The sequence below is a fragment of the Sinocyclocheilus anshuiensis genome, unplaced genomic scaffold (genome assembly GCF_001515605.1).
Source record: "Sinocyclocheilus anshuiensis isolate Anshui unplaced genomic scaffold, SAMN03320099.WGS_v1.1 scaffold329, whole genome shotgun sequence".
In the NCBI taxonomy this organism is placed as follows: Eukaryota; Metazoa; Chordata; class Actinopteri; order Cypriniformes; family Cyprinidae; genus Sinocyclocheilus; species Sinocyclocheilus anshuiensis.
This window is the reverse complement of record NW_015540881.1, coordinates 202,873-212,842: the sequence shown is the minus strand read 5'-3', so window position 1 is coordinate 212,842 and position 9,970 is coordinate 202,873. Positions and strand designations below refer to the sequence as shown.

General features: G+C 37.0%; 1 long non-coding RNA gene across 2 annotated transcripts in view; it reads right to left on the bottom strand.

The window, feature by feature from the left end:
* Nucleotides 1–3,954, bottom strand: part of LOC107688432 (uncharacterized) — a 54,480-nt gene extending 50,526 nt beyond the window's left edge. For both annotated transcript variants that reach the window (XR_001634235.1, XR_001634236.1), the window contains exon 1: nt 3,867–3,954. This is a non-coding gene — a long non-coding RNA (uncharacterized LOC107688432). The remainder of the gene's footprint in view (nt 1–3,866) is intronic.
* Nucleotides 3,955–9,970: the final 6,016 nt, after the last annotated feature.

The window sequence follows — 9,970 nt, the reverse complement described above, 5'->3', positions numbered from 1 at the left end:
CAGCAAGTGGACTTTTGAAACTGGAATAATGAGTGGATTACGCATTTCAATTGGCAAGAGAGGAATAACACGGATGTAACTTTCTTGGCAAGGAGGATCGTGTGCATCACAGTCAGGTACAAGTGAGAAGGCTTCTTACATTAGGTAAGACAAAAAGTTTAATTTTCGCAACTTGTTTATCGACTTGTTAATAGCAATTTGCTGTGGAATATGTGCCGATCGGGTCCAGTCGGGTCTGTGTCTTCCCGGCCGGGTTCGGGTCCATCTTTCAAATAATTGACGGTCCGCGTCGGTTCCGGGTAGTACATTTTTGACATTTCTCGGTTCTGCACAGGCCCGGGTCCAACTTTCAAAATAATAGACAGGTCCGGGTCGGTTCAGTGTAGCACATTTACGGGATTTACGAATTTTTGGACCCGTGTAGACCTCTACCTCAGAGGACCTCAGATGATGCCAACCCTGAAACAACATACAGAACTACCAAATTTTGCTATACGTTTGATTGCAACATATAATAATTGCTGTTAATAGTGTTCATCGTCTTGTTTGATTACGCCTTTAATTGATTTTTCCGTACATTTCTGCCATATGTACATTGACAGTCACCACTGATAAGCTACTACTAAATATATTGTAGAAACTTAATTTTCTGTAAAACTGCTTTGCAACGATTTGTATTGTGAAAAGTGCTATACAAATGAATTGATAGCGCGCTAGCTAACATATGTAAACATTAGTTGCTGAAACGTCAATGACGATCTGCAGCGTGAGATCACGTGAGGCACTCCATCTGACATGATATTCTTAAAGTCCATGTGAACCGGAAGTTGCTGCCGACTTTTTCAGTATGGTGACGTATTTCCAACTGAAACTGAATATTGAGTGGAGGGCGGGGTTTTATTTTTGCGCTCCTCCTCTCATCTCTCACTCGCAGCAAACTAACAGTTGGAGGGGCGTGGTTAAGCAAATTCTGCCCAAGCCATGGCCCAAGCCGTCCAACTGGCATCATTGGAGCAGGAGCACCATTCCGGAGCGGAAGCAAATGATCAGATTTTGATTAAAGATTACCAAGACAAGCAATTTTTTTCAGAGAATGAACTCGCGCGGATTAATTGTTTACCTTAACACTAACAATGTGCACTAACAAAATAAATATTGTAAATTTTGATTTTATGTGGACTTTAAGAATATATTGTCATGTGTGATGCATCACCGATTTTCAAATCTTGTACTGTGTGCATGTTTAAGATTTGAGGGAAGAAAATCTGTGAAGTTTCTCCTTATGTGTGTACTGTAACCGGATTTCATAATTGGTTAGGATTTTAAAACTCCTGTAGTCTGAGCCCAGCTTAAATGAACAGTCCAAATCCATAAAAAGTTTTCTGTTTTTAGTTTAAAATGGTGTTGTGTAAAACCCCTTAAAAGTCCTGTGGTGCAAAGTACATTTACCTGAACTTCACATATGGGTTTCAAAGTAGATTATTCAAATATCTTTCTTAAATGTCATTGACACAGCTCCTTGTCATTTAAGTTTGACAGTTTTAGAGTTACATTGCAATCCTTGCTTCATCACATAATAAACATGCTCACACATCAAAGCTTGTCATTTGTATTTCAGCTTGCAGCTTTTGACTCTGACTCTTTTTATTCGTCCTTTTCACTGTTTTAACGTCACTGCATCAAAAAAAGATACAACAATCAACAGTATCTTTTAATAGAAGTCATTCAGCTAGAGTGTAAATATCCCACAGCAATGAATGCCACAGATATTTTTGGAGAAAACCCAATAAGCGAAGGCCACTTAGTTATTAAAGACGAGATGGAGAAAAAAAAACATTGTTTTCTTCCACTGTCATTTCTTGTCCTCCCTCAGAGAATTTGCACATCTATCTTCTGTAGTGACTATTTTTTCTGTTTGTTTTATAGTTGTTTTGAATGCATCTTGCTTCAACTTAATATTCTAAATTTCCCAGAAGACACCAGCAATCAAATGCAAATTAATGGCAATTTAAGATCCCCTGTCCTCTCTGAGACACATTATAATTCTGTTTCCCTCATGTGCAGAAAGTAAACAACAACAGAGTCACTTCAGGCAACGGAAGTGGTGCATGCTGTTCGTTTGATGAATCTGCATTCCTAACACATTTCGTTTGTATAACATAGTAAACTCTCTTTCCATGTTACAAATGGGTAAAGCTTTTTCAAGCGGTCCTCTGTGTGCAACATGAACCTTATCTGAATGAAAAAAAAAGACTGGTGCAAAGGGGGAGTACAGAGCCAGTGGGTTGAGTGAAAGAAGATAAATAAGGAAAAGTTTCTGCAAACAGACAAAGTGCAGTGACCCCGTTGACAGGTTAGTCAGTGCTTCTTTCGGAAACACTTGGTTGGAGTGGCTCAGGGTGAGGCAGCTCAGCAGGTGGCGCAATATTTACCGATCAAATGCAATGAAAGTCCCGCTCGGACGGGACTGTTCAACATCACTCGGCAAAGCACTTATACCATGTAATTATTTATGACTTCAAATAAGCACAACTTGCCGAACAAAGCTAAGATATTGTGAAAAACAAGCTTTTATGGATCCCTATGGATAACAGTACAGTGTGTGTAAAAAATAATGATTGCCAGGATTGTCACATTAAATAAAAAAGAACATCAATCTTCATAACATGTACCATGTGGGTCAATGACATGACTCTTTCATTTGTCTGGATCTATTCATTTATAATAATAATAATAATAATAATAATAATAATAAATAGCTATGTACAATGGTTGAATACACTTCGTCTATGATAAGCATGTTTTCATTTCTGTATTGAATTTTTTTTTTTATATTTTCTGAGAGGGCATTTGGTGATTCATATAACGCAAGTCAGCGGCTACACATTTGTAAGAATAAAAAAAAAGCATGTTGTAAATAATATTCATTTTCGTTCACAGACCAATCATTTTGCTTTATAAGACCTCAGTATGTCTTCAAGAGCTACGTGTATTAATTTTGTGTTCCTTGATACACTTTTATTCTCAAACACGTGCAGCTGACTTGCAATATATGAATCACCAAGGACCACAGTTTCACATAAAAATCTTCTTTACTATTCTGCTGAAGAAAAAAAGTAATCTATATCTTGCATGGTCTGCAGGTGAGTACATTTTTGGGTGAAATATCCCTTTGAGGAAAATGTTTTAAATATGTAGACACTTCAACAAGTTTTATAAAATATGTAGAAAAAAATATCTATGAAGCTGAAAAAAGAAAGGGGTGGGTACGGTTTTGAGTTTGCTAGGAGATGAGAAAAAAAGAAGAAGAAAATGCCTCCCTTTAAAGCTTAGGACGTTCATGCTTGAGTTGTTGACCTGTTGGGATAGCGGACAGGTTTGAGGACAGGCTCTGATGCGAGTCTCATTCATTGAGGGCCAGTGTTGTCCTCGTGTTATTCTAGGCATAAGGAAGTGACGTGAATGAAATAGGCAGCCATACACAAACAGTGTTTATCACATGAATTGTAGCCTTACAATTTGTTTCTCAATTGCGGAGACTACTACAGCTGTATGGCGGGAATTTGCGCTTTGTAACTTCGTGTCCTCATTAATTTTATAGCCCATGACTTTGGTAAGTAGGCTACAGTTGTTTCAAGTAAGCTTTTGTTTTCACCGTCTTGTTAACTTTGGTAGTGTATGATAATTAAGACAAAGACCGTTGTTGTGAATATCAGCAGGACTGGCACGAGGCCGCTGATATTCAGAACAACAGCATAGGCCTATGTTTTCTCATGATATTTCTTAAAAAAAAATAACATGACAACTAGTTATCAAAACGTGATACTGAATAACACATTTTAGACACAATACTGATAGTTACTTACTATTTTTGCTCCGCCAGTTCCACACGAAACAACTGCTAAGTCATTGCGTCTCTGAGCTACACATTGTAGCGGTGAATGATTCAGTGTTTTGAACAAATCAGTTAAGTGAATCACTCATGTCAGTCACTTGTTTCTTTACTGAATGAATCATTGTGTTGTCCGTTCCAACGAATCGGTTCAATTACTCATTCATAAAGACGATCCCCTGTCGCCTCCTACTGACGTAACGATTAATTCCAATATCGTGAAATATCTTTTAAATATAATTTTAATTCCTGAAAGGAATTCAATTTGCATTTAGATAACAAATGATAATGGGATATGGATAATTAAATGTGTAGGCCTACATACATAGTTTACTGTTTATTTTGTCTTGTGTATTTTGTAAAAAATAATATAGATGCTCAATATTACTGAGCTTGGAAAAGGTTTTTTATAAATAGGCCTACGTTAATAAATTTAAAAACTTAATTTGTTATTATTATTATTAGTAGTAGTAGTAGTAGTAATAGTGGTAGTAGCAGTCATAATAATAATAATAGTTTTTTTTATTTATTTATTTTAATGATGTTGTATTAACCATAGATATAGGCATATATACAGTATACATAGATGCCTCATTAGTGACTGTTTCTATGGGCCGCGATACGTAAGCCGTCCGCCATTTTTGGAACAGTCTGCGAACCTTTGAGTGCATCGACTGTGTGCGTCTACAACAGCAAGTTATATGCTTGTATGTCTTTGAATATTCATTGATTATTATGGTGAATGACGTCAAGTTGACCGTTCCAAGATGGCGGACGCCTCAACGTATCTGGAGCGGTCGAATCAGGTCGAATTCATAGCTTTCAGTCACTCGAAGCCCTGGAGGGCAAAACATCCATAGAACTGCAGGACAAGCCTGACAATTTTCCATCTGTTTCACAGCCGCAAATATTTAGATCACCTCTCAGAAGAATAAAACAAAGGTATGTGAACAAAATGCAAGTTTTGGCCATTTGCAATCCATATAAGCACCCGCGGCAATATTTAAATAATTAAACAGTGCGACAAAACGTTGTAAAAACACCTAAAGTGCCTTAATATTTAAAACAGTAATATTCTCTATATTAATGATGCATAGTTTACATAGGCAAGCATATGAGGCCGGAATATGAACGCAATCCGCTTAATGGTTCAGTGTTTTCCTTCTAAAGGTTTTCTATGGGAAACCATTTAACGTGAAACTTTGCTCGTTGAGTTTATTCTAGCTTCATCTGCTTGCCTGTACAAAATATACATAATCAATAAGGTGTTTCTGAATTTCGCCTTTTAATATCTGCGTTTTACTACATTACTACAACCCCTTAACTGTCACCCCCCATTTTTTAAAATAGGCATGAAAGTGCACTATCCAAACTTAAATTGTTGTAATTTATGAACACTTTGGAATACAGACTTAAGGTTGGTCTCTTTTTAAAGAAGAAATTAGCAGATTATTGCAAAAATTGAATTTTTTCAAACAATTCAAGTATCAAAAAGTTATAGAAGTTTAGATTTACTGTAAAGAAAATGCACTATACTAATTTTATTTTATATATAATAAATATTTTACATAACAGGTTTTACTCTAAAATTGGTATAAAATTAAATCCTTATGTCTAAATAAGTTGTGTTCCAAATTTGAAGTTGATATGAAAAAAATTGAGGTTCCTGTGAGATTTTATTTAGGGCGTTATACCACAATCAGCCACCGGGTGCCATCCAAACGCCATTGAATTTTGAATGCATTTTTCTGTCACAAATGTCTAGATTTCTCTGTGTAAGCGTTTGTTTTCACCGTCTTGTTAACTTTGGTAGTGTATGATAATTAAGACAAAGACCGTTGTTGTGAATATCAGCAGGACTGGCACGAGGCCGCTGATATTCAGAACAACAGCATAGGCCTATGTTTTCTCATGATATTTCTTAAAAAAAAATAACATGACAACTAGTTATCAAAACGTGATACTGAATAACACATTTTAGACACAATACTGATAGTTACTTACTATTTTTGCTCCGCCAGTTCCACACGAAACAACTGCTAAGTCATTGCGTCTCTGAGCTACACATTGTAGCGGTGAATGATTCAGTGTTTTGAACAAATCAGTTAAGTGAATCACTCATGTCAGTCACTTGTTTCTTTACTGAATGAATCATTGTGTTGTCCGTTCCAACGAATCGGTTCAATTACTCATTCATAAATACGATCCCCTGTCGCCTCCTACTGACGTAACGATGAATTCCAATATCGTGAAATATCTTTTAAATATAATTTTAATTCCTGAAAGGAATTCAATTTGCATTTAGATAACAAATGATAATGGGATATGGATAATTAAATGTGTTACATAGTTTACATAGTTTACTGTTTATTTTGTCTTGTGTATTTTGTAAAAAATAATATAGATGCTCAATATTGGAAAAGGTGTAGCACCAGTGCTATGTGAAAAAAAGTTAACGTACAGCCCTGGTGAGTGATTGTCTCTCATTTAAAAGGGGTCATATGATGCGATTTCATGTTTTCCTTTGTCTTGTTACAAGCTGTTTGTGCATATATATAAGATCCATAAGGGCGCAAAGATTAAAGTCTTAAACCCAAAGAGATATTCTTTCTAAAATTAAGACTCATCCACACCTTCCTAAAAGGCCTCATTAAACCTCATTACTCATTAGTGACTGTTTCTATGGGCCGCGATACGTAAGCCGTCCGCCATTTTTGGAACAGACCTTTGAGTACTGACTTGAACGCACCTGACGTCGTAATTACGACTTGTCAACTCTTACGAACGTCCCAGGAGGACTTGAACGCAGCAATAGCTTTCAGTCACGTGACCGGCTCGAAGACCTGGAGGGCAAAACATCCATAGAACTGCAGGACAAGCCTGTCAATTTTCCTTCTGTTTCACAGCCGCAAATATTTAGATCACCTCTCAGAAGAATAAAACAAAGGTATGTGAACAAAATGCAAGTTTTGGCCATTTGCAATCCATATAAGCACCCGCGGCAATATTTAAATAATTAAACAGTGCGACAAAACGTTGTAAAAACACCTAAAGTGCCTTAATATTTAAAACAGTAATATTCTCTATATTAATGATGCATAGTTTACATAGGCAAGCATATGAGGCCGGAATATGAACGCAATCCGCTTAATGGTTCAGTGTTTTCCTTCTAAAGGTTTTCTATGGGAAACCATTTAACGTGAAACTTTGCTCGTTGAGTTTATTCTAGCTTCATCTGCTTGCCTGTACAAAATATACATAATCAATAAGGTGTTTCTGAATTTCGCCTTTTAATATCTGCGTTTTACTACATTACTACAACCCCTTAACTGTCACCCCCCATTTTTTAAAATAGGCATGAAAGTGCACTATCCAAACTTAAATTGTTGTAATTTATGAACACTTTGGAATACAGACTTAAGGTTGGTCTCTTTTTAAAGAAGAAATTAGCAGATTATTGCAAAAATTGAATTTTTTCAAACAATTCAAGTATCAAAAAGTTATAGAAGTTTAGATTTACTGTAAAGAAAATGCACTATACTAATTTTATTTTATATATAATAAATATTTTACATAACAGGTTTTACTCTAAAATTGGTATAAAATTAAATCCTTATGTCTAAATAAGTTGTGTTCCAAATTTGAAGTTGATATGAAAAAAATTGAGGTTCCTGTGAGATTTTATTTAGGGCGTTATACCACAATCAGCCACCGGGTGCCATCCAAACGCCATTGAATTTTGAATGCATTTTTCTGTCACAAATGTCTAGATTTCTCTGTCAATATTACTTCTATCTCAAAATACCACCAAATATGGAATCCTGAGACTCAGACCTTTCCAATTATATGTTTTTTGTCAAGATTAAAAAAAGGTTTGATTCTAAAAGACCATAATGGATTTTGTAATATGACACTTGACACCACCCACTAAGGGGGAGGAGACCGCCAAAAGATTTTAAAGTACCATTTCCATAGTAACGCAATGTCCGCAATGGCTTCTAAGGTTTCAGATGATATATAATTTATGATTACTAAAAGATTTGATAGAGAATAAGGACAACAAAAAAAGAGCGCCAATAGCAGCACAGAAGCTCTTTCATACACAGGTTTCAAACATGGCAAAACGAAAGAGAGATGATGGTGCTGCTAGGTGGAATTATGAGATGGAGGAAAGGTTCGTGGAGCTGTGGCAACAGTACTCCTGCCTGTATGTGTCATCGAGGGCTACCACGACAGAACAAAGAAAGAAAAATGTTGGCGAACTATAGAGGAAGCGCTTCAGCAATGTTTACACTCTTGTTTTCGGAAGTCAGTCGCTAGTTCCGCCTTCTCGATGACATCACGCGCGTCGTTAAAGACGGCACGCAATGAATGGTCGGGAAGCGACGTGTAGTCTGGCATGTTTCTTGTCCACGACAGGACAAGATTTTAGGAGTCAAAATCGTGTAATTTGACACCGTAGCTATCATGACCAACAAAAATATCTTGTAGTCTGAACCCGGCATTAACTATTCTCATCCAAGATTAGGGATGGGAGAGTTCTCTGGGTTCGGGCCCTCCCTCAGGACAGCATGCCAAATATGCTTACTATTTGCTCAATCCGAATATATATGTAGCCTAATGCCGAGTTCACACTGCACGATTTTCAAAGTAGTCGGATCACCGTTGTTTTCTCACTGCACGAATATCTGGGGTAGCATTCAGTTGCTGCTGTGTTCACATTGCACGATGGATTGGTGACAGGAGGTTACTTTAAAGGGAAGGGATGATGATATTTGGCTCACTCTGGGTTGGGTTATGGCACTGTTTTGGTTCAGTTCTGGCTAAAATGATGTGGACCCGTTTTGGGCCAGCGAACACAAACTAATCTGGGCTACACTTTAGCTGTTGATATGATCCGCGCTTCCGCTTGCAGCGGTCTGTCACGCCACATCAAAGAGCGTCAAAACGGCATTTACGGATTTAATTTCCTGATAAAATATACATAATTTTAAAAATGAGACTTTGTTTCTTATCGAAAAGAACAATTACAATAGGAAGAATCGCCAACAGCTCTGTCTGGTGCAGGGTTGCCAGGTTTTCGCTACAAAACCAGCCCGATTACTACTCAAAACTAGCCTGAAAATAGCCCAATTGTGTTCGAAGGGGTCCCCCAGTAAAATTCGCTTTCAGGGGTAAAATACACATTTTTTTGGAAATAGGAAGAATCGCCAACAGCTCTGTCTGGTCCGCAAACTATGTTTCATATAACGCCTCCCCAAACTTCCCACTGCCCTGTATCTTGCTCTTTCATTGGCTGTAGGTCAATAACGATGTATTTACAGTCAGAACTCATTTCACACAGCAGAGTTCTGAATTGCCGACAGGTCCAGATATTTAGCATGCCAAATATTTCATGGGATTCTCTTAGATCGCATCTTTGATCATTCACACTGCGTGTTTGTCACTCGCGTGAACGAGCACCGATTTGCCTCTGATTTCTGGCATTTGTTGGTGATTTCGCAAAACCTGCCGCCGAGTGAAAATCGAGGCTAAAATCGTGCAGTGTGAACTCGGCATAAGTGCGAACTCATGAATTGACTATGGTGGAAGTAAGCCCCCAGAGGGCTCTAATTTACTTATACTAATTTATTATATAGATTCCAGTTCTTAGGTCAATATTTACTATTTCTATGTATTTGTCTGAAAAAAATGTGGTGGACATTTTGTGGTATTTTATGGCATAATTCAAAGATGTTTAGGCTGGTTATTTACTGAACTTTAGAACAATATGTAGAATCTGTTTAGAAAATGTGCTCCTGCGGTGCTCCTGTGGCTCAGTGGTAGAGCATTGCGTTAGCAGTGCAAAAGGTTGTGGGTTCGATTCCCAGGGAACACACATACTGGTAAAAAATGTATAGCTTGAATGCACTGTAAGTTGCTTTGGATAAAGGTGTCTGCTAAATGCATAAATTAATTAATTTAATTAATTAACTGGTAAAAAATGTATAGCTTGAATGCACTGTAAGTTGCTTTGGATAAAAGTGTCTGCTAAATGCATAAATTAATTAATTTAATTAATTTAATTAAAATATATAG